At 41.5% G+C, this 25706-nt stretch overlaps 1 protein-coding gene across 6 annotated transcripts in view; it reads left to right on the forward strand.

Moving 5' to 3' along the window:
* Window positions 1-4560: 4560 nt before the first annotated feature.
* The window catches only part of rhbdf1b (rhomboid 5 homolog 1b (Drosophila)), a 48297-nt gene continuing 27151 nt past the window's right edge, over window positions 4561-25706 (forward strand). For 4 of the 6 annotated variants that reach the window (XM_047377585.1, XM_047377588.1, XM_047377589.1 and 1 more), the window contains exon 1: window positions 4563-4939. The gene's annotated coding sequence lies outside the window, so the exon portion shown is untranslated. Of the gene's footprint in view, window positions 4940-22188; window positions 22280-25706 lie in introns of those variants that run through there. The other 2 variants (XM_047377587.1, XM_047377586.1) reach the window with 2 other exon arrangements.

Raw genomic sequence — 25706 nt, forward strand, 5'->3', positions numbered from 1 at the left:
CGCTCTCAGAGGCTTTCATTCAACCACTCTGGATCTTTTTATTCACGTCATTCACATCAACACCGACAGGATGGAGCCGTCAAGGAATAAACTGCATTGCATGTTTCAACTGAACTAAATAATAATAATAACTAAATAAAACTGTATGATCATATTTGCTGCAGTGGTTGCAGAGGTCTGCAACCTGCACATTTAACATGAAATGATATTATTCATAAAGGCAACTAGAAGGACTAGTTTTCTAAAAGTCTTCCATCTAAACACATTTTTATGAAACATCTAGAGCAGAATGAGAGGGATAGGCATGCTTTATTTATTCATTAAAGTTCTGTTGAGTGTATTAGATGCCATTGAGCTGGAAATGACAGAAATCCACCATTAATATAAAAAGGACTCCACGGCTCACACATGCATGTCATCTAATCCTGCTTCTACTTCTATGCTCTAAAATGTAAAAATAAAAATGTATACAGAATATCTTTACAAAAGTGGTTTCGTGGCTCTGGAGAAATGGTAATTAATATTAGTTAACTGGATTATAAAGGTCGTTGATCTCTGCTCTACACAAAAAGAAAAAAAAAATACAGGCCACTAGGCCGAAAAAATATATAAAAAAAAAAGCAACTTATGATGCCCTGATGTAAAGAAATTCAGGAACAGATGAGAAACCAAGTCTGACATCATTATGGAAAGTGTTACAGGTCCATTTCTAAAGCTTCAGGTCTCCAGAGAACCACAGTGAGAACCTTTATCCACACATGGAGAAAACATGGAACTGTGGAGAACCTCCCCAGGAGAGGCTGACCCATCAGAATTACTGGAAGACCTCATCAACGACACATCCAGGAGGTCCCAGAAGAACCTGAAATATCATCTAAAGCCCTGCAGGCCCGACTGCTTCAGTTAAGGTCAGAGGTCATGACTCAACAATAAGAAAGGGAGACTGGGCAAAAATGGCCTCCATAGGAGAGGCCAAGAACCACTGCTGACCCAAAAGAACACAAAGGCCCGCCTCACATTTACCAGAAACCATCCTGATGATCCCCAAAACTTCTGGGAAATTCTGTGGAAGGTTCTGTCCCGTCAAATCTAGCGTAAAACTAAACTCCTCCACAGTGATGTTAAACACTCAGTTCCAGTTGTAACAAACACTTTACGGCAGCCGTTGCTGTTATCAGGTTTAGGGGGGAAATACTTTTGACACAGGACCAAGTTTGGGTAGATTTGTTTCCTTAATAAATGAAATTATGATTCGAAAACAGCTTTTTGTGTTTAATTAGGTTATATTTGTCTGATGATCTGGAACGTTTAAGTCAGATAAAAAAGTAAAAACAGACGAAATCTGTAAGGGGCTGAAAACTTGACCACAGCGCTGTACATGGTGGTAATGTAGATTCACTGGGTTCTTTCCTTTTCAGGAAAAATAAAATATAATGTTATGAACTACTGAACTCCATAGTTCAGCCTGGTGTTGCATTTGGTCTATTTCACTGTAGAGTCCTAGTTAAAGTCTGATAAAAGAAGCCAGCTGAGTCTGTCAGCCTCTGCTGATGTTAAATAATGTTCTGCTTGGTTAAACCAAAATATTGCTCTGAATATTGTTAGTTGTTGGTTTATTGCCAAAATAATAAACAATATATTTTTAAAATATTACAGTGGGTTGTTAAAATACAACTGGTTCCAAACCATTCTGGCTGGTTCTGGTTCTGCTGGAGGTTTCTTCCTGTTAAAAGGGAGTTTTTCCTCTCCACTGTCTCTACATGCATGCTCAGTATGAGGGATTGCTGCAAAGTCAACACCAGTGACTGTCCACTGTCTCTACATGCTCATCCAGGAGGAGTGAATGCTGCAAGTCACTGACTGGATGCAATCTACTGGGTTTCCTTAGATAGAAAAACTTTTTATCCAATTTGAATAAATAACTGATTCTGACTGAACTGTTCAATGGTTACGATTAACTGGAATGTATGAACCTGACTTGGAATCTGTATGATTGGACTGAACTGACTTTGTAATGTGCCTTGAGATGACATGTTGTGAATTGGTGCTATAGAAATGAACTGAATTGAATAGAACTTTAAGTATTATTGGAAAAAATGAAGTTCTTGTTAAGAACCTGAGCCGGTGATTGCTTTTGGGTCGGTTAGGGTGGCTCTTGCCCCTAATTTAATGCAATCTTGATTGAAAAACAGCATTTTGTATTTACTCAGGTTATGTTTGTGTTTCATTAAAATAAGTTTGATGATCTGAAACATTCAAATGGGACAAAGAAGCAAAAACAGAAGAAATCTATAAGAGTGGAAAAAATGTTTCACCTTAAATTCCCTTGCAGCACATGTCAAACCATAAAGGATGATTTGAGATGCCTAAATAACTCTTAACTAGTCCAGCTTTCTTCTAACCCCAATCCCTAAACTAACACTAGTACCACCTGGGCCCTAACCCTAATCCCCCAGGCCCTGCCTAAAATCCCATCATTATACTGGGAGAGACTCCAGCTATTAAACTGGTGTTACAACATAAGCCAAAGTATATTTTTATACATTTTAATTCTAGTTTGAGTTTTTGTTTCTTTGCTATTTTCAAAGTTGAAAATACAATTGTAAAACATTTTCATTCAATGTTTAGAGCATTTTGTGAAGACAGCTGAATTAATTATCTCTAAAATTAATGCTTAAACGTATGTTAATGGTAAATGGTACCATTTTAAACTTAGGAGTTTTGCCTTTTAGTTTAAAAAGACCTTGAAGAAATACATCGATCCATATGTTGACTTTCTTATCAGAACATTTTGGAGATGATTTTTAATACTCTATTTTTCTATCTAATGTAGATGTGGGAAAAACACTGGTGTGCATCTGAAGGCTGAGTCAGTAGTGTGCAACGCAGTGATGAAGAGCGAGGCAGAGAAATACCACACTATACCAACTTCATTCATAGAGATATGGGAAGAGAAAGGAAACAGACACCATCACGCACCTCTGAGCTGCTGAGACAGACTAACCAGGAACCGAGTCCAATCAAGTCAACAAACAAGTCATCCAACAGCCTTCCAGTTTCAGAGTAAACCTTCTGGGCCGACAGCACCTGTATGAGCCACTGCTGCCAACCTGAGAGAGACACGGCCGAGAGGCCTGACAGAACCTGGAGCAGAAGTCCAAGCTGGTTCTGAGACAGTAAACTGTATCTTATGCAGAACAGAGGTATTCCCTGTCCTGTCCTATATAAGGTTGTTTTCTGGTACCAGACCTCCAGGCCTTCCTCTGTTAGGATGCCTCTCATGAATTGTTCCAAACTTTTCCTCTGACTTCAGATGAGTTTTTCTCCAGAGTTCACTTTCAGTATTTCACTTTCGTTTGTTAGTTAATTAATTATCATATTAGTGTGATTACCAAACGTTAAGTTATTCATTCTTTGGTGACTAGACAAAATCTAAATATTCAGTTTACTATTCAACTGTTAACATTGTGATTGTAAGAATAAATGTATATTTATCTTATATTCTTCTCATTCCTTTTATGAAATTTAGGCAAAGAAAAATGTACCCCTCAGAAACTTTAGACAGATAGAAATTGAAATATTTGAGACAGATAAAATTATTTATTTTATTTATATCTGAATCACCTCCTCATGCCAACATGTTCTTCAGAGGCCTGTTATTTGATTCAGGTCTGCTGGAACAGGGATACCTCTAAAGGTTGCAGGACGGTGGCTCCCGAGGATTGGAGTTGGAGACTCCTCGTCTCTGCAGAGTAGTTGTTCAGTTCCAGCAGTAGAAACACAGCCCCATCGCATAGTGCTGGCACCACCGTGCTTCACAGTTAGGATGGTGCTGGTCAGGTGATGAGGTGTACTCATTTTTCTCCAGACATCATGCTTTGAGTTCAGGCCAAATAAATCTCTTCTGGTACTGTCATACCATATCATTTAATTGCTCCTAGTCTGATACTATCTGAGGTGCATTAATGCAAAATTCAGCCAGGCTGCCATATCTGCCTACTACCCTACCATAAAGGTCATAGGGCACTTGGTCACCTCTCTACCAAGGCCCTTCCTGCCTGATGACTCAGTTTGGTGGGAAGCCAGATCTAGGGAGGGTCCAGGTGGCTCTAAGCTTCTTACATTTTCAAACAAGGAAGACTACAGTGCTTTTCAAAACATTCATCTTTGCCATAATGTCATATTTGTGCTTTGACACAACCTGGGTTTGCTCTGATATGCTCTGTGATACCTTATATAGACATGTGTAAACCATTACAAATAATGTTCAATAAACTGAATTTACCACAGGGTGCTAAAATCACCTTGTAGAAACATCTGAGACAGGTGGATACAGGTTACACCTGAGCTCACCTTTGTTTATCATTGCCTAAGCTGTGAATTGGCTATTTGTATTTTTGCATAAACATCACATTTTATTCACTTTGAGATATCCTATGTAGAAACACTATATTGAATCTATGCTGGAATAAGACTGAACGTTAAACTCTCTGGCTGCCCTGTTTCTACAGGTCTGTATGTAGCTCGTCAGTTTTCAACGTCACTCGTCCATTTTACCCGCAGGTACCTTGTTTGACCGCTGGGTGTCGCTGAGGAAGCGGACTACTCTCCTCCAGCGGCGGGAAGCTGCTGCAGCGGCAGCGTGGGAGGACCGCAGTCAGACCGAAACTCCGAGGCGCTCAGAGAGCCGAGGAGCTCCGAGGACATCAGAAGTTCAGCTCACATTTTTATTGTTGTCATTTTCAGCTTTTATGGCGCGTGAGCACCAACCTTAGCGACGTTTTGCGCTCGCGCTTGGAAGCGACAGCCGTCCTCGTGCTTCTGGAGCATGCGTGATGAAGGCTGGAGGAACATCTGAAGTGACCGCCCGGTGTTAGCGCTTCCCCGGTGAAGCCCTGCGGTGCCGGACGGTGCGGCTGGAACCGGGCTTAGCTCTAAGGTAAGTGCAGGGAAAGGCTGCCAGCATCTCTGGGTGGGTCGTCTCCCACAGCTCACTGACATCCCCACGGGTGACGGGTTAAATCCAGGCTTGGTGTGGGAGTTTTCCACATCTGGACCTTAAAAAGAAAAACAGTGCCATGTTCTGTAAGACAGGGGCGTTTGTAGGGTCTCAAAACATTGGGGGCTTTAGCCCAAACCTGAAATATTTAAATTTCAATAAAACAATTTATAGGTAATTTAAAGTTAAAATAATATAAGACATATTGTACCAGTTCTCTGTCTCGGCTGGTTTTAGACTGAATGTAAATTATTGTGAATCAAACAAAAAAAGTTTGCAATAATTTTACTTTTTATTTTTGTTAGAAGCTGAATGAAGGACAAGGAGAAACAGAGTTTAGGACTCATGAAAAACCATTTTACTGAAGCAAATAATGACACATTTTGAGGTATTTAGAAAAGATCTTAATCTGAATTTTTGCTGACAAAAGTTTTCATAAACTCAGAGATGTTTACTATGGACCAGATAAATGTGCTTCTTTTCTCATCTACATAAATGATCTTTTTAAACTTTATTCTCATCAAAGTGTTTCACTCCTGAGGCTCCATTGTCTTTATTCTTATATTACAAAAAAGGAAAGTGGTATAAAGTTGATTTAGTCAAATGGTAAAATCCTAAAACACATTTATTTATTTTATTATGCCAAGAGCTTTTGAAACATTTTATTAAAATTGTTCCTTCTTTTATGAACCTGTTCTCTTTTATCGCCATCTTTTCAGCACTTTATTCCACTTCTGAAGAAATTTGTCCTGCCAAAAATAATAAAAGAAACATTTTTCAGTTCTTACTATTAAACACTTTGAGAGGAAAGGATGTTAAGTTGTGGTGTTTAAAATATAGCATAGAGCCTCATCCTGGACCTTATCAGGACTAATATTACAGTTATTAATAACAGGATACATATGGTATGTATGTCTCACCTTCAGTAAAACTCTATCCTTGTTTAATTAGTTTATATAATATTTCATGTGTAATTCAGAAAAATAAAATAGTTAACTAATTAATGGTCCACCTGTGATGAACTATGATTTATTTCTTAATTATTCTGCATCTTTAAACCCAGAGCTGCATGTTTAGAATCAGCAGAAGATATGAAAGAGAAGATGGAGGTTTACTTTCTACTACGTCTTACTGGAACCAGGAGATATTTTCCTGGTTTATTGAGCAACACCTGGTTCTGTCTACATGTAGAACTGGACTATAAGACCGGCTGCAGCCATGAGATCAATGTGATGATCTGAAGGACCTTTAAATGTGTTCAGCTACGTTAGGATTAAATGATTTTATTGTGACTGAAGTAAAGGACCAGATATTTTCACATTATGATGTAAATCCAGCTAGAAGCTCACAGAGAAGGTTGCTGCTGTTTTCTATCACAGATCATTTAACTTCACCTGTAGCTCAGGTGAAAGTTCCTCATCATGACCCTGAAGATGCTCATTAGAGTGAACCTCCACCTCATGTCTTGCTGGGTGAATCAGTGATTATCTGTAACTTACAATCAGCTGTGCCGTCACCAACATCTCCATGAATCTCCATCCTCACTGATGGTTGACTCTCCACCAGTGCTGGTCTGAGTGAAAGACACACGCTGAGGTTTTTTCTACATGCTGCAGGCTCCACCGCTGGCTGTGCAGAATCCCACAGAGGCCATTAAACTTTTGACCTGTTTGCTCACAGATTTGTTTTTGACTTCCTGTTTGGGAAGATGAGAGGAAGCAGGAGATGGGTAAGATGGCAGGCAAATACAGACCCATAAACACCTGCAACAGCTGGACTAACTCGTAGTGTAACAATACAGGTCCTTCTCAAAAAATTTGCATATTGTGATAAAGTTCATTATTTTCCATAATGTCATGATGAGAATTTAACATTCATATATTTTAGATTCATTGCACACTAACTGAAATATTTCAGGTCTTTTATTGTCTTAATACGGATGATTGTGGCATACAGCTCATGAAAACCCAAAATTCCTATCTCACAAAATTAGCATATTTCATCCGACCAATAAAAGAAAAGTGTTTTTAATACAAAAAACGTCAACCTTCAAATAATCATGTACAGTTATGCACTCAATACTTGGTCGGGAATCCTTTTGCAGAAATGACTGCTTCAATGCGGCGCGGCATGGAGGCAATCAGCCTGTGGCACTGCTGAGGTCTTATGGAGGCCCAGGATGCTTCGATAGCGGCCTTTAGCTCATCCAGAGTGTTGGGTCTTGAGTCTCTCAACGTTCTCTTCACAATATCCCACAGATTCTCTAAGGGGTTCAGGTCAGGAGAGTTGGCAGGCCAATTGAGCACAGTGAGACCATGGTCAGTAAACCATTTACCAGTGGTTTTGGCACTGTGAGCAGGTGCCAGGTCGTGCTGAAAAATGAAATCTTCATCTCCATAAAGCTTTTCAGCAGATGGAAGCATGAAGTGCTCCAAAATCTCCTGATAGCTAGCTGCATTGACCCTGCCCTTGATAAAACACAGTGGACCAACACCAGCAGCTGACACGGCACCCCAGACCATCACTGACTGTGGATACTTGACACTGGACTTCTGGCATTTTGGCATTTCCTTCTCCCCAGTCTTCCTCCAGACTCTGGCACCTTGATTTCCGAATGACATGCAGAATTTGCTTTCATCCGAAAAAAGTACTTTGGACCACTGAGCAACAGTCCAGTGCTGCTTCTCTGTAGCCCAGGTCAGGCGCTTCTGCCGCTGTTTCTGGTTCAAAAGTGGCTTGACCTGGGGAATGCGGCACCTGTAGCCCATTTCCTGCACACGCCTGTGCACGGTGGCTCTGGATGTTTCTACTCCAGACTCAGTCCACTGCTTCCACAGGTCCCCCAAGGTCTGGAATCGGCCCTTCTCCACAATCTTCCTCAGGGTCCGGTCACCTCTTCTCGTTGTGCAGCGTTTTCTGCCACACTTTTTCCTTCCCACAGACTTCCCACTGAGGTGCCTTGATACAGCACTCTGGGAACAGCCTATTCGTTCAGAAATGTCTTTCTGTGTCTTACCCTCTTTCTTGAGGGTGTCAATAGTGGCCTTCTGGACAGCAGTCAGGTCGGCAGTCTTACCCATGATTGGGGTTTTGAGTGATGAACCAGGCTGGGAGTTTTAAAGGCCTCAGGAATCTTTTGCAGGTGTTTAGAGTTAACTCGTTGATTCAGATGATTAGGTTCATAGCTCGTTTAGAGACCCTTTTAATGATATGCTAATTTTGTGAGATAGGAATTTTGGGTTTTCATGAGCTGTATGCCAAAATCATCCGTATTAAGACAATAAAAGACCTGAAATATTTCAGTTAGTGTGCAATGAATCTCAAATATATGAATGTTAAATTTTCATCATTACATTATGGAAAATAATGAACTTTATCACAATATGCTAATATTTTGAGAAGGACCTGTAAGTAGAAATTCAAATCTGTGAATTTCTGCATCATGTTAAAAGTTATTTAAAGTGTGCTCTCCCAGTGTGCTGGAAACCCTGTTCAGTTCTTTGAAATACTAGAGCATTTAGGATTTACAGAAATGGTTCAACAGACACAAAATGAACCTTCTTCCATGTCTTCAGATCTAAATCCTATATAAATAGTTATCACTCAGCAGGAGATTCAACTAAATAATTTTACTCACTGGATTGTTCTATTACTGCGGTAAAAGCTAAAGGTAATTTAATCTCACTAAACCTTTACAGCTTGTTCTAATGCCAGATGAGTTTCTCCTTCAAGTTTTAAAACCTAAAGCTGTTCTGCTTAAAACACAAATAAACAACAAAATCTGCCAATTTTCAGATCTGCACGAGATAATTAACCATGTAGTAAAAACTGTGTAAAAGGAACCATCATGCAGTCTTACAGAGGCGTGTTTAAAGTGTGTTGAAGCCTTTGTGAGGCTTTCATAAAGACTAATCAACAGCAGCAGAAAGCTGCCTGCATCCTGGGCGACGTTTCATTTTGTTTGACTTGTCTCTTGTAAAACTAAGTGTGGAAATGGTTGGGGTCTGCAGGCGCTGTGGCATTTCTGCAGATGGTTTTTGCATCTCCTTTTGCCTGGCCCACTGAACCCCACAGCATGTTCGAGCAGGCCGAGAGAGAAACAGCGGTGGGGACAAAAGCAGGCTCTTCTCTGCCTCGCTGAACTCACAAGTCCTCTGCCAAACACATCAGACTGGAAAACTGGTTTGGTTTTACAGGTGCCCTCTAGCTTTTTTCACTGTGCATGTTTCAGATGACTTTTGTCTGGCAGTGACTCAGCTCCGCTTCCCTTAGGCAGAAAATAAAAAACAGTACTCACCAGTTTATGCATTTTTCCAGATAATTGAAGATGTGTGAAGCAACTGCAGGTGAATTTTGTTGTGGCTGTTAATAAGGAGCCTTAGTTAAGGTGATTCTGTTTGAGCTTTTGTCCTACTTTAACTCCAAGAACGATCTGTAAATCATAGTAGATACAAAACATAAAAAGGGTTATTGCATTATTTTAAGACAGTCATAATGTTTCTGCATCACATCTGCTTACCAGCCAGATTATCTTCATTCTAAAATCGTGGTCAGCAGCTGCAGAAAATCAATCAGAGGGCCACAAATGGCCCCTGGGCAGCACTTTGGACATCCCTGCTGTTGAACGTGTCGAGAACAAATAAACCAAAACCTAAGGTACATGTAGCTTGCTCCACACTTATTGGCACCCCTGGTTAAGATGTATGAAAACCTTCAAATAAATCCATCTTTTACTGCAGTATCTCTCTCTGAAATATGTAGAAATGTCCACCTTTTAACGCGAGCACATTTAATGATTGGAGAAAAAACTCCAACGTTGTGAAATGTGAGTTTTTACATGGAGACAACTGTCAGCAGCATACAGTACAGACCAAAAGTTTGGACGCACCTTCTCATTCAAAGAGTTTTCTTTATTTTCATGACTATGAATATTGTAGCTTCACACTGAAGGCATCAAAACTATGAATTAACACGTGGAATTATATACTGAACAAAAAAGTGTGAAACAACTGAAAATATGTATTATATTCTAGGTTCTTCAAAGTATCCACCTTTTGCTTTGATTACTGCTCCACACACTCTTGGTATTCTGTTGATGAGCTTCAAGAGGTCGTCACCTGAAATGGTTTTCCAACAGTCTTGAAGGAGTTCCCAGAGATGCTTAGCTCTTGTTGGCCCTTTTACCTTCACTCTGCGGTCCAGCTCACCCCAAACCATCTCGATTGGGTTCAGGTCCAGTGACTGTGGAGGCCAGGTCATCTGGCGCAGCACCCCATCACTCTCCTTCTTGGTCAAATAGACCTTACACAGCCTGGAGGTGTGTTCGGGGTCATTGTCCTGTTGAAAAATAAATGATGGTCCAACTAAATGCAAACCGGATGGAATAGCATGCCACTGCAAGATGCTGTGGTAGCCATGCTGGTTCAGTATGCCTTCAATTTTGAATAAATCCCCAACAGTGTCACCAGCAAAGCACCCCCATACCATCACACCTCCTCCTCCATGCTTCACTGTGGGAACCAGGCATGTAGAGTCCATCCGTTCACCTCTTCTGCGCCGCACAAAGACACGGTGGTTGGAACCAAAGATCTCAAACTTGGACTCATCAGACCAAAGCACAGATTTCCACTGGTCTAATGTCCATTCCTTGTGTTCTTTAGCCCAAACAAGTCTCTTCTGCTTGTTGCCTGTCCTCAGCAGTGGTTTCCTAGCAGCTATTTTACCATGAAGGCCTGATTCACACAGTCTCCTCTTAACAGTTGTTCTAGAGATGTGTCTGCTGCTAGAACTCTGTGTGGCATTGACCTGTTCTCTAATCTGAGCTGCTGTTAACCTGCGATTTCTGAGGCTGGTGACTCGGATGAACTTATCGTCCGCAGCAGAGGTGACTCTTGGTCTTCCTTTCCTGAGGCGGTCGTCATGTGAGCCAGTTTCTTTGTAGCGCTTGATGGTTTTTGCGACTGCACTTGGGGACACTTTCAAAGTTTTCCCAATTGTTCGGACTGACTGACCTTCATTTCTTAAAGTAATGATGGCCACTCTTTTTTTCTTTACTTAGCTGCTTTTTTCTTGCCTTAATACAAATTCTAACAGTCTATTCAGTAGGACTATCAGCTGTGTACTGTATCCACCTCCTGCACAACACAACTGATGGTCCCAACACCATTTATAAGGCTTGAAATCCCACTTATTAAACCTGACAGGGCACACCTGTGAAGTGAAAACCATTTCAGGTGACTACCTCTTGAAGTTCTAAGGGAGTGCCAGGCCACCCTACGGAGGAAGCTCATTTCAGCCGCTTGTATCCGGGATCTCGTTCTTTCGGTCATGACCCAAAGTTCATGGCCATAGGTGAGAGTAGGAACGAAGACAGACCGGTAAATCGAGAGCTTCGCTTTTCGGCTCAGCTCTCTCTTCACCACAATGGACCGGCACAGCGCCCCATTACTGTGGCAGCCCCACCGATCCGGCCATCCGGGAGGGGCTCAGAGTAGAGCCACTGCTTCTCCACATCGAGAGGAGCCAGTTGAGGTGGCTCGGGCATCTATACCGGATGCCTCCTGGACGCCTTCCTCGGGAGGTGTTCCAGGCACGTCCCACCGGGAGGAGGCCCAGGGGACGGCCCAGGACACGCTGGAGGGACTATGTCTCTCGGCTGGCCTGGGAATGCCTTGGGCTCCCCCGGAGGAGCTGGAGGTGGTGTCTGGGGAGAGGGACGTCTGGGCGTCTCTGCTGAGTCTGCTGCCCCCGCGACCCGGTCCCGGATAAGCGGAAGACGACGAGTACGAGTACCTCTTGAAGTTCATCAACAGAATGCCAAGAGTGTGAGGAGCAGTAATCAAAGCAAAAGGTGGCTACTTTGAAGAACCTAGAATATAAGACATATTTTCAGTTGTTTCACACTTTTTTGTTCATTATATAATTCCACATGTGTTCATTCATAGTTTTGATGCCTTCAGTGTGAAGCTACAATATTCATAGTCGTGAAAATAAAGGCAACTCTGAATGAGAAGGTGTGTCCAAACTTTTGGTCTGTATTGTATGTAGAACCACATTTTATCCAGTGGGACAACATTTAGTCTTGTATGATATTTCTGAAGGATGAAGCATGAAGAGAACTTTATATTTGCACAATCCCTCTAGACCAGGGCTGCATGGTATTAGGAAAACATACAAACACATTGGTGAAAGTTGCAACAATGATATGAGCAAACATGGATCCCAAAGGATTCAGTCTATTCAGCTACTGGGGGAAAAATAATCATCTTTTCTATTTCATCCTCAAGGTTTTAATAAAAGAGTTGCTTCTGGCTGAGTCTGATGTTCTGGCAACAAAACAACTTAGTTGTAGTTTCTTCCCACCTCTTTAACTTGTAAAACTGTCAGCAGGCATAGAGAGCCTGAATGTATGATATTTAAACAGTTAGCTGACATTCAGTGCAGTTCAGACAGTTCCTTGGGATTTGCATATTGCATTAAGGCAGCACAATATATCATCATCAGTGTAATATTCATATCACAAAGGACTGTTGGAGTGCAATAGCTGCTGACTAAAATGTTTCAGGTGTTATGAACTGGCATTTTTCATGTTAATTCATATTTAGCCAGTTGGACAGAGTCTCAGGGCAGCAGATGTTCACACAAGACACTAATGATATTACCCAGAATGCTAGAGGTCACAGCATGATGGAATCACAGGTGAGGGGGGAGGAGAGGCAGATGTTGCACCTGATATCATCCTTGTAATGTTTTCTAATATCGTGCAGCCCTGTACTGCATACGCTCATATTGTGATCATGACAAGTTAATGATGTATTTTCCTGCCCTGTCCTGGATCTTCTCATTCTCTGTTCATCATTATCCTGCTGGAAAACCAGGGGATGACCCATTTTCAGTTTTCTGGCGGAACCCACCAGATTTTATTTAAAATGATCTGGTATTTCAAAAGGTTCAAAAGGCCGTTCACTCTAACAAGGTTCCCAGGCTCTTGGAATAGAAGCAGGCCCACAGCATCACAAATCCACCACCATAATTAAGAGTGGGTGTCAGGAGCTTTCCAGACATCCATCCTTTGTTTCACACCAACACTGCCTGGAGTGTTGAACTGAAAAGCTCAGTTCTAGTCTCTTCTGACCAAAGCACACATTTCCAGTAAAATCACAGTGCAGTTTAGGAAACTCCACATGTTTATGTTTGTGACAGTAGGAAAGAAAGGGGCATTTCTTGACCAAACCACCGATTGGTCTGTAGGTAACATCTACCAGCTGTTTATAGAGACTTGGTGAGCCCAAGGTGCCACCTCTCTCTGCACTTATGTAATAGTGAGTTCCACCTGCTCACTGTGTGTGGGGGTTAGATGAAAATGTGTCCTCTTACAGCCTTGCTTGCGACATTTCCAGTTGTTTTAATTGTTGCTCAGGCTGCAGGGTCATCTCTTATTCTCCTCTAGCTCTGATCTTGAAGAGTGGCTAAGAGAAATGGGCCTTTGTGTCTTTTACTGGAGCTAGCAGGACATTAGTGCAAATACAGGTGGAAGATATGTAGAAAATACTACACCTACCTTCACTTGAAACATAAATGAACGGCAGCATCAGGACAGTTTGGCCCAAGTCTGGCAGAACCCATTGATTTGTAACGCTTGCAGTAACTGAGGCTGCCCTGCAGCTAGTTTTTATGTGATGTCATCCGCTCAAAGACCAAATGATCAAGATTTGAGTTGATCCTTTGGAAATCTACATGGGGATTTCTTTAATCCTGTGTCCCAGACTGTGTGAGCTTCTCTCTCCTGTCTGGATGAATTTATTGAAACACATGAAGAGGAATATGTGCAAATTATTATACGGAAATTTGACATATGAAGCAAGATTGCACATGGTGACATTTACTTTATAGGTATGATTAATCAACAAATAAGCAGACATTTTTAGTCCTGATTATCTTGCCATCTCCTAGTCTGGGTCTAGTGTTTTCTCTATGAACTACTGTCAGTATATGATGATTTAATTCTGGGTTTCCAGCCTGTAAAAACAGATGTTCTTAGACAGCTGCTGAGATTTGAAGTAAATGAACTTAGAACTAAATCAGACAGATTGATGAGGTGGAACAGTGTATCAAGGATCGTCAGTGGTCAGTTAAAGCAAGGACAGATGGGCCATAGAAAGTTCAGCAGGGGATTGCTGTAATAAGAGTCAAAAGGTTCCTCTCTGAGCTGGACTGAAGCTGCATGAAGAGTTCTCCCTCTGGTCGGACAAGATGTAGAAGCTTCCAGGCAGAATAGTTCCTCCTTTTTTACCGACTCAAGTCCTTAGTTTTCAGACTGGATCAGACAATTTATGAGTTAAACTCCTATTTAAGTCCAATTTCAGTGGAATAAGCGGTTACAACTGACCTGCAGCTGTTAACCATTAGCTGCCGAGACTCACAGAGAAGAATCTTCAAGTAGGTTTAAAGCAGGTCAAGATCAGAATCAGAATCAGAATCAGAAAAGCTTTATTGCCAAGTACGTTTTTGGACATACAAGGAATTTGTTTTGGCGTAGTCGGTGCAATACAGTACAAGTTAAACAGTACAAACATATCTACAATATAATATAAATATAAGTGCACAGTTTTAAGTGAGTGAGAGTAAATATAGAGCAGTATAAGATGCAAGAGCAGTACAACAGTGCAGGTGATCATTGTGCAAGTAAAGCAGGAGTCCAAGCTGAGCGTTAATGTAACTCATAGAGTCACAGGTTACAGGTGTCCTGTCAGCAAAAAAAGGGGGGGGTGTGGGGGAAAGGGAGAGTGTCAGGGTGGTTTCTGGGCTTTGTTAACAAGGCTGGTGGCAGATGGGAAAAAACTGTTCTTGTGGCGTGAGGTTTTGGTCCGGATGGACCGCAGCCTCCTGCCAGAGGGGAGAGTCTCAAAGAGTCTGTGACCAGGGTGGGAGGGATCAGCCAGAATCTTCCCTGCCCGCTTCAGGGTCCTGGAGGTGTACAGTTCCTGGAGCGACAGTAGACTGCAGCCAATCACCTTCTCAGCAGACCGAATGACACGCTGCAGCCTGCCCTTATCCTTGGCTGTAGCAGCGGCGTACCAGATGGTGATGGAGGAGGTGAGGATGGACTCAATGATGGCTGTGTAGAAGTGCACCATCATAGTCTTTGGCAGGTTGAATTTCTTCAGCTGCCGCAGGAAGAACATCCTCTGCTGGGCTTTCTTGATGAGGGAGCTGATGTTTGGCTCCCACTTGAGATCCTGGGAGATGATGGTTCCCAGGAAGCGGAAAGATTCCACAGTGTCAATTGTGGAGTCACAGAGGGTGATGGGGGCAGGTGGGGCTGGGTTCTGCCTGAAGTCCACAACCATCTCCACTGTCTTTAGAGCGTTGAGCTCAAGGCTGTTCTGGCTGCACCAGTCCAACAGATGGTCCACCTCCCATCTGTACGCGGACTCGTCACCATCAGAGATGAGTCCGATCAGGGTGGTGTCGTCCGCAAACTTCAGAAGCTTGACAGACTGGTGACTGGAGGTGCAGCTGTTGGTGTACAGGGAGAAGAGCAGAGGAGAGAGAACACAGCCTTGGGGGGAACCGGTGCTGATGGTCAGGGAGTCAGAGACATGCTTCCCCAGCCTCATGCGCTGCTTCCTGTCAGACAGGAAGTCAGTGATCCACCTGCAGGTGGAGTCGGGCACACTCAGCTGGGAGAGCTCCTTTTGGTGTCTCCATATCACCTTAGACCTGACTGGTTCACAGCTGAGTGTGAAGCTCTCTGGATAGGAGTCAGCTACTCTAAGTCTGAGGCTGTGGTTCTGTAGCAGAAATAGGTGGACCGCTCCCTCCAGGTTGTGGTCAGTCAGATAGATAGATGATCTGGGACTTCGGAATATTCTGGTGGGTTGAGATGAGGAGTGAATCTCTCCATCTTTTCCAACCTTCACCTGCAATTATGAGCTGGGGATCATGCCTAGAGAAACCGGATCGTTGGGAGAACCGCTCCGGACAGCTTGGAGTAGAGCTGCTGCTCCTCCACATCGAAAGAAGAGGGTTTGAGCATCTGATCAGGATGTTTTCCAGCTCCATCCCACAGACCAGAACTGGTTGGTGGGTTAACCCTTGTGGGATTAGGATGCTTTGCAATGGCCCATAATGAGCAAGAGAGTTACTAGGGAGGGGCATGTCTGGACCTTCCTAACGGACCTATTGGCTCCATGACCCAATCTAAGATAATAAGAAGACTATGGATGGTTGGAGCAATGGATCTATTTCTGTGAAATGACTCTTTAATTTTGGAGTTTAGCAATAGTGTTCCCTTTGCCCATGTTAGTTGAATAGATGGAGGAAAACCTTCTCCCTGCCCTGAGTTTGTCTCCTACATCCAGGGAGATCCTCCTGCACCCTGACAGCTCTCATCATTTTAAAATGTGCTGCCGGTAACCGCAGCCATCACTGAAGCTTAAACGCATTCAGGCCAGTGTGGAAAGATCTTAAAGATAAGGTAGTGAGAGGTGAAGAACCCGAGACGAGTTAAAGAAAAATGTTTGTCACATTTATTTTAAATTATCCTGATAAATCCCCCAAAAAGAATTACTTTGATGAGAAAATGAGTAATAAAGGATGGATAGAGCTCTTGTTAATAAAGGAAGTCCAGCTTCTTGTCCCCCACCACCACCAGACTTCTCTATGGAGATCCTCAACAACTCCTCTATCATCTCTTTCTGCAACCACAATTATGACTTTCAGTTTTCATTCTAAATATTTTTTTCATTGCAAATCCTCTTGTCTCCCGCTCTCTTATCCTAATTTGGCATCTGTGGGCAATTACCATTAGGTTTTCATACAAGGCCGCCAACAGGGGAAGCTGCAGTAGTGGCGCTCCTAGCATGGATCTGTTGGTGGCAGGAAGGAGGGCTAGATGGCTGCTGAGGAGGCCTATTGATGTTTCCTAGGAGTGGGGGGGGGGGGGGGGGGGGGTACTTGACTGGACTCCTTTTGTGAAGGAGAACTTCCTATCACCAGGCACCCGACACAAAACAGCTGCATCGGGTATCTTCTGTCCTATCAATCAGCCCTTTGTCTTTATTTCTGTCAGCCATCCCATATTGTGCTTTTGATTCTTCCCAGGAAATAACTTTACTCTGAAATTCATATTGAAAGCAAAATAATAGCCCACAGCAGATTATATAAAGTAAACTGAGAATGTTCCATTACTGGAAACCTGCTTTAACATTTAAAGGGGCCAACAGTTTCTGCTGACTCAGGTTTTCAAGGAGTTGGTTCTGGAGCTGAGAGACATAGAACCTAAATGCTGCCCCCTTGTTTGGTTCTATTACTGAGAACACAAAGCAAACAGGTCTTAGATGCTCTGATGAGCAACTTGGAAATGTATTTAGCCCAGAGATCATTGAGTGATTTATAAACTGCTGATAAGATTTTAACATCTATCCTTTTACAGCCAGTGAAGAGTTATTTAGGGGCAGAAACAATTCATACTCTTGGTTTTAATTAGGACTGACATACGTACTCAACCAAGATCAGTCTTGTACAGCCAGGGGAGTAATGCTCCTTGCTGCCAAGCCGGGTCAAAACCATGCGATGACGTGTCCATATTTGCTGCTTGTAAGGGGCGGGGCCTAAAGGCTTTTTTCTATAGTTTGATATGGAGCAGTTCTGAAAATCTGTCGATATTTGTAAAAAACAAAGTTTATCAGTTTGAACATTAAATAATGTTGTCTTTGTAGTGGATTTAAACAGAATTTATAGATAATTGTATTCTTTTGGGTTTTACAGATCATTCCAACTTCATTGGAACTGGGGTTTGTAATGAAAAACAACAGCTACTCTTTGACATGTGAGGGAACTGTTGTAAACATACCAAAAAATACCTTTTATTTTCACGTTTATTCATCTCTGAGGGCAGATTTCAGTTCATTGCTGCTGTCTTAATTTGTCCACTGAGTCACATGATGCACCCATCGTACATTATTGACCAGGATTTAGTTAATTAGGACAGTACTGCTGGTTTCTGCCTGTTATGTGAGTAAATATTCTGTGGTTTCTGCCACATTTACCATGACTGATTTCTTGACTTTTAGTTTTTTTAGCCCAACAGTTTTCATTGGAAAATGTCATGATCCAAAACAGTTAAACAGATGCAGATGTTTGGCTTCTCAGTCGGAGACATTCGTGTACAAAGGTCCTCCCCACATACATAAAAAGACATAAATATGCACCTTTATGTGCTCTCAGTCTTCACCGGGCAGGACAGCAGGGAATGGTTGCCACATGTTGCTGAGGGAATGCATGAAGTGGCCTGGTTCTGATTCAGAGATAAATTCAGAATCATTGTGTTTATTTGGTTTAGATTTTTTTCCCATTATCTCAGACATAGTGCATGTTTCCTCCTTTTTTACCTTTACTCTTCATCTCCTACTAATATGATGAAGAGTAATGTTTCATTTTGTCTGTTTTACCTTCATCTCTGTCCTAATTCCAGCAGACAGCCTTTAAAAGAGTTCAGTTTCTTTCTGTTTCTTCATAGTGGATCACGATAAGAAGTTTGAACAATGAGCTTCAGTTTCCTGAAGCTTGAGGTTTCCTCCAGAAGCTTGCTCTGCAAAGATCACAGAACCTTTTTGTGTCACTTGTCTTCCTGTGCAGACCTCTTTGTCAGAAATGGTGCGTCAGGTGGAGTGCAGTCGGTCTGGGTTTTGAAATAAGCTACTTCTTAATTTGAAGACTCAAACCTTTCTTCTCATTGGGCCACCATGTTCATCTACAGTAGGAAACACTCAGTAGCTGCACCCCAACCATGTTCTTCAGTCTCCTAAGAACATTTATGATATTTTTTGTGCTGTAACAAAGATCTGAAACCTTTGTAATATAATAAATGATGCTTCTGCTCTGGATTCATATTGAAAGTTAAATCTTTCCTGTACAGATGACTGAGTTTCTCAAAGAGATGATTGAGTGTAGAGGAACAGAGGCCATGCAGGCCTGACCTCTCTCCTGCTCTGATTGTTTCAACCTCTTTTTAAAGTTAAGCAGCTTTTTTATCTAGTTCTCTTATTTATTACGGCCAAAAGGACTTTTACCAGAATAAAGAACAAAACCCTTTCCTTTAAGCTCTTGATCTTTTTCACATGCATTTAAAAATATCTATTTTCAAAGCTACAGCTAACAATTTCTTGATTGGTTAGAATATAGAACAGGAGCAAATAGTAAAAAGTGATTTTTCTAATCTGCAGCAGTTGAAAGCCAACATCATCAGATGTCCATCAGAATCCACATTTCCCTCTTTCCCATCATTACATTTTCAGCTTTTTTTTTCCAGTGAGCATCTCAGCCCCTAAAACTACACATATGCTGAGTACTGATGACAATCCAACCATATCATTGGCATGTAGAGGGTTAGTGGCCCCTGAAATTTAATATTCAACCAGATATTGCATCTAAGCAATCCTTTGTAGATATTGATATGGTGATATATTGTGCAGCTCTGAGCATCAGTTTGTTTCTGAGAGGAAAAGAGTAATAAAATTATGTAAAACTAGTTTTAAATTTGCAAAGAAAATATTTATCTGTTTATATTTGAGTTCAGTTAAAAATGTCAGGTCGGAAATAGTTTGTACATTTATTAATAATCGATGGAAAAATCGTTAAAAATATATTATCTTGGCATAACATTTACAAAAATAATTTCTTCCTATAGATTACATCAAAATATCAGTTGTTTTGACAACCCCGCCACTGCTGTCGAAACAGCCCCTCAGCATGATGCTGCCACCGCTGTGCTTAACAGTGGTGGCAGCATCCAGACCATGGCAATGTGGTAACATGTAGAAAACATGACATTTATGCAGGAGCTTTCTCAATGAAACAAGATAAGTTACCTCCAAGCTGAACATGTTTTAGAGAGCGTATCTTTTATGTTCCTATACTTCTATTTGGTTTCTATTCCAAATGCTGCTGAACTTCATATGGTTGTCCCTGTTTGAAGAAACATGAAGAATGAATGATGACTGAAATGAAATGTCAAAGTCTTGCTTTTCCCTTTCCAACATGACAGCAGTGACACATTGAGGTGTGTAAAGTTTGAACTCAGCAGCAGCGTCTCATGCGTGTTCGATGTTGTCGTGTGGTTTTGTTTGTGGGTCGGACACGTGTCAGCGCCCCTGAGCTGCCTGGCTGACTAATGGAGGCTCAGTGGGGTGAGATCTGTGTCAACGGGATGAGACGGAGACACAGTCAGTGTTGGGACTCGTTCAGACTCCCAGTTAGTGGCTACTGGAGAAACATACCCAATTCAACACAGAGGATGTATTATTAGTTTGAAGTGAAAGATATGAAATCAGCTGTTTTCTGATTCCTCAGTATGAACAGCGAGTTTAATCATTTGTTAGTGTTTGTTAGTAGAAGTAGCAGCACCCACACACAGGAAATGACCTGCTGTGTTTTGACTCTAACATCTGGTAGAGATGGGAGCATGGAGGGGCAATAGTATATTTCACTTTTAATCTATGTGACCTAGTCCTGCTTGTTACATAAGAAAGGACTGCAGATGTACAGTTTCCAGATGGAAACATAACGGATTACCTTATTTATTTCCATATCTGCTTCCATAAAATTCTTGGATTGTACATAATCTCAACATCTATCTATATTTGTTGTATTTGGTATTAGATGTTGGTCACCTTTATGGTGCAAGCACAGGTGCTAATTGGTTTTGCTGTCAGGAAGTCTTAGGACTCCAGCTGTGGATTAAACTTTCCAACATCTTGGAGTTTTGCTTTTTGCGACCTGCGGCGACCACAACTTCCAGAAGCAGCATCCTGAACAGACCATCCAACCAGCTGTAGAACCCAGTAGAACAGAGCAGTTCTTTAATAATACGATTCAGACCCACATGGAGAGTCAGAGGATTAATCTGAATAGTTTTATTTTTAAAATATCAAAATTGGGGAAATCTAAGGGAATCTTTTTTCTGTCTGACTCCATCTTGGTTTGACCTTTGACCCACCAAACCACCATCAAAACACAGTCGACATTATTTTAATCTGAAATGAAGAAAACATTTCTCAGTCAGAGATTAAGAGTTTAAGGACAGTTGTCTGGTTCTGGTCACTGATCCAAAAACCTTGTCAACCACTTCTAACCTGCGGTGACGATGGAGCCTCCTGAACTGTGGCAACAAGCTCCCTCAGCTGAACAATGCTTTCCACCCCAACAGCTGCTCAGGAAACACCCAAAGAACATATCAAAGAACCCAAAGACAGCGACCAGGGCCCCAAATAGAACAAGCAGAACCAGGGTTTCTGCAATCTCATTTTTAGGATTTAAAAAGTCAAACATAAATTAGAATTTTCTCTTCTAGGTCTGTATTTTATTTTATGTTAGTGACGTCTAAATGTTTGTCCCTTTTTATTGTTGGTTTAGGAATAAAAATGAATGTTTTTCACATTTTCTACTTGCAGCTCTGTCACAGGAGGATGAATATTTCATGAGGTTAAATTAGTTACTTAAACTGATCATTTTTGTAATTTTGGAGGGGCTTAAATGTAGATAATGGTCTTAAAGAGGTCCTAAAATGCGAATTTTGGTTACTGAAACCCTGAGGAGACGCTTGTATTTACTTCAGGTATTGAGAGGTTAAAGGTTAATAGCAGGTGTTTTAAAAATGATTTTATTTTTTATTTTTTGAAATTCAGTGTTGAGGTTTGGCCTCCCTTATTAATTTAATTATTTGGTTGTGTTTAGTTGAATATTTTGCTTTTCTGATACATTAGACTGTCATCAGTCTTTATGTGCTTAAAACTGTAATCTAAAAGTCCTAATAAAACATTTATAGGATTTGCACAAGATTTCTTTAACTAAAATTGGCATTTTGTGGTAAAAATATTGTCAGAATATTGTGATTTTAATCAAATAATACCAGTTTGTTTTTACACACAGATGCATGCAGGTTTCCTCAGTTTCTAATCTCAGCTGCTGTCTCTATAACGGCAAATAGTTTGTTTTCTGATTTGGGAATGATTGCCCTGATATCGCTTTCATCACTTCCTTCTCTATTGATGACTCTATAGCGGTTCAGGTCCGATCAGGGCTCGATCTGAGCCTCGCGGTCCGACCAGCAGGGCTGGGTCATGTGGCGTACAGGGTAGGGATTACAGATCTAAATCCGCCTGTCATGAAAACCCAAGAAGAGGAAAAAATAGACCAGGATAGAGGAGGAACGGATGGTGGATGGCGGACACTGGATGGTAACTGATTTTTGTAGAGGAGGGGCTGAAGCAGCAGCTGGTGAGTATGTTTGAGGTGTGGATTCAGGCTTTAATGTGTAGAGGCAAGGCACAGCCTGGATCAGCAGAGGATGTGCTTGTAGATTGATCCTGAAGGGTTCTGTTCGGAGTGCTGTGTTTATCCAGACCTTGGAGGTCCTAACGGTGACTGGAGAGATGTGCAGATAAAGCAAAAAGCAGCATTAGTTTGAACTTTCTCTCCCTTAAAAACAGGGTTGTTTGTTGTGTCTTTATGCATCAAATAAAGGAGTAAAATTCTTTATTTAGGCTTTTTTTAACTTGTAAATGATTTATATAATTTAATTTTAATTAATTGTTGAGTATTTAAAGACTAGTAGTCTTCAACCTCAGCATGTTTTGTACATGTTAACACAAGACGAGCATGCATGACATCTGTCATGATCATCATGTTGTTCTGTTGCTCCAGAACCAACTCACCAATCAGTCTCTGACGTCAGAACATAATCACCTTCTCCTAACTCCCTTCCCTTCTGAAGAGGAGTGAAGATGTTCCAGTATTTAGACATAGTAATTTACGGACCTATCAGCATTTCTTCAGAACATTTGATAAGGGTCAGACAACACAACTGCATAAAGATTACTACTGTTATTATTATTATTGAACAATTTTACTAAATCATCCAGAATCCCACGTCTGCTCTTCAGCTCACCTCCCAGGTGTTCTACAGGATTCGGGTCTGGGGGCTAGGATGGTCTTGGAAGAAGTTTGAGTCTGGAGAACCATTTCGGTGTTGCTTTGGTCAGATGTTGATGATTATTCTACTAAAAGTCTCAATGATGAGCCATTTCTATTTCAATGGTAGAGACCCACCAGATATGTATTTAAAATGAGTTTATGGGTTTCTTAGTTGACCAGTTGACCCAGTTTGATGGGCTGGAAATGCAGAAAAATGTCACACCTTGACCCGGTTTGGTTCACTTTCTCTTCATATGTCTAACTTGTACCAACCCACCCGGACAACAACGTCTTGCAGCTGCTCGTTAGTGGCATCATCACAAAAAAGGGCAAAGTATGAACAAGTATGGCAAGCCGTTTAACATTTACTTTTAAAAAATACGGACCTATCTGCAATTCCTATTTAAATTAAATCTGTAATCAGAGTTTCTCCTGGTCAGAATTCAGTTAGTTTTCCACAGGGTTCTCTCTAGACTGAAATAATTTATTATGGATCGTTGTAACTGCAAACCCAGTAAACAAGAGCAAAACATGCTGAAATGTTTGTTGTGGATAAGAAGAAAGCCTTTCTGGATATCTGAAATGTACCTTTTTACAAGGAACAATGAATTTATGGATAAGTGGTCCGGAGGTCGTCCCTGTCTATTAAATGCTAAATTGGTTGGCCATAGATCCAGCAGTTATCAGCATGTTTCTCTGTGTACATGAGAGAAATGAGGCAGGAAATAAAGATGGAGGTGAAGAGACCGCAGGGTATCGCTGGGGTTACACCGTCACAGAGCATGGATTTAAATGTCTTCGCCCCACATAGATGTTAGTGTTGAGCAACAATAGGTGTGGTTAGGCTATGAATAACTATTAATGCGTGCCAAAGGCAATTATCAACAGAGTTAGTCATTTTATTAAAAATGATCAAGTTGGGGTACCACCTGATCATCAGCTCTCAGTCTCTGTCGAGTTTTTATTCCATGAATACCTGCTGGTGAGGTGTGCTATTATAGATCAATAGATGAAGGAGTGAATTCATGCTCTGGTGTATATACATTCAGTTCAATTCAGTACTATTTATTAATTATTATTAATAAATATTATTCTATTATTGTTCTATATAGTCTTGGCTGCACGGTGGCGCAGTTGGTAGCACTGTTGCCTTGCAGCAAGAAGGTCCTGGGTTCAATTCCCGACCGGGGGTCTTTCTGCATGGAGTTTGCATGTTCTCCCCGTGCATGCGTGGGTTCTCACCAGGTACTCCGGCTTCCTCCCACAGTCCAAAGACATGCCTGTTAGGTTAATTGGTCTCTAAATTGCCCTTAGGTGTGTGAATGAGTGTGTGTGCTTGGTTGTATGTGTGTTGCCCTGCGATGGACTGGCGACTTGTCCAGGGTGTACCCTGCCTCTCGCCCATAGACTGCTGGAGATAGGCACCAGCTCCCCCGCAACCCACTATGGAATAAGCGGTAGAAAATGACTGACTGTTCTATATAGTACCAATTCCCAACACATGTCATCTCAAGGTGTTAGGAATGGTGCGGGTTGTTGGGGAGGTTAGATGAAACTACTGAGTGTTAAGAGTTTGGACATTTTAGAATGGGCTTTGTGTAGGGGTACTGAGTAAAATAATAAACTGATAAAGTTTGTCCATCTAGAGCCCACTGATGGTCATTGTTATACTAAAAACAACAAGGATTGTGATACCTTTCTCTGTCAGACTGATTATAACCATTGGAAAAGAGAAGGGGTCATACAGGTAGCAGAAATGGAGGGTGTGTTTGGACCTCAACCATAACTGAGCCGGTTTAAGCTAAACCTGACTCCCACTTACTCCAACCAACAGGGAGGAAGGCAGATGTAAACATAATTGGAGAGTATTGTATCCTGTTGCATTGTGTGAAAGGTGGGTAACTTTAAAATGGGCTAATTCAATCAAATCATATAGATTTTAAGTCAGGTTTATACATTCCAGTTAATCCTAACTATTGAACTGTACAGTCAGATTCAGTTATTTATTCAAATTGGATATTGGATATCTTGGAGATATATATATATAGATATATCTATATATATATCTATATCTATATATATAGATATATCTATATATATATATCTATATCTATATATATACATATATATAGATATAGATATAGATAGTGAGCAGGCTCATGTTACTCAACCATCACTGTTTAGACCACTCATACAAATGAAGTTTGTCACAACTTTAAAACACAATGAAATAATTTTTTTTATTGTTTTATCCTTAACTATTTTTTTTCTGCCTGACCTCTTACGGTGACCTGTTCTGATGAACAGGTGAACACGTTGAGTTCGGCAGGTCCAATGAACAGAGGACACGTGGCGGTGGCTCTCGGTCCAGCAGCTAGGGCGAACCCGACGCCTGCTCCAGTCCGAGCAGGCGTCGGGCGGAGCTGTGGTTTCAGATACTGTCTTCTTCAGGGCAGTAAAAGGAAAACTGCTTCGTCTCTTCTTGGAGAATCGTTGGCTTGGATTCTTTCTGCAGGAGCTCTGGCAGCCAGGTTCAGGCTGCTAGTCATATTTTTGGCCGGGGTACAGTCACCAGATATAGACATCAGAGCCATTGGTTTTTATGAAAAGACGGAGTCTTTTCCTCGGCCATCGAGGTCAAGATGTTCACAAACACGTCCTCCTCAGTGCAGCCTCTGGAGGTTGCAAGTAAAGAAAAGGAAATGCTGCAGAGAGCAGAGTTTTGTAGCTC

The sequence above is a fragment of the Girardinichthys multiradiatus genome, chromosome 10 (genome assembly GCF_021462225.1).
Source record: "Girardinichthys multiradiatus isolate DD_20200921_A chromosome 10, DD_fGirMul_XY1, whole genome shotgun sequence".
Lineage (NCBI taxonomy): Eukaryota > Metazoa > Chordata > Actinopteri > Cyprinodontiformes > Goodeidae > Girardinichthys > Girardinichthys multiradiatus.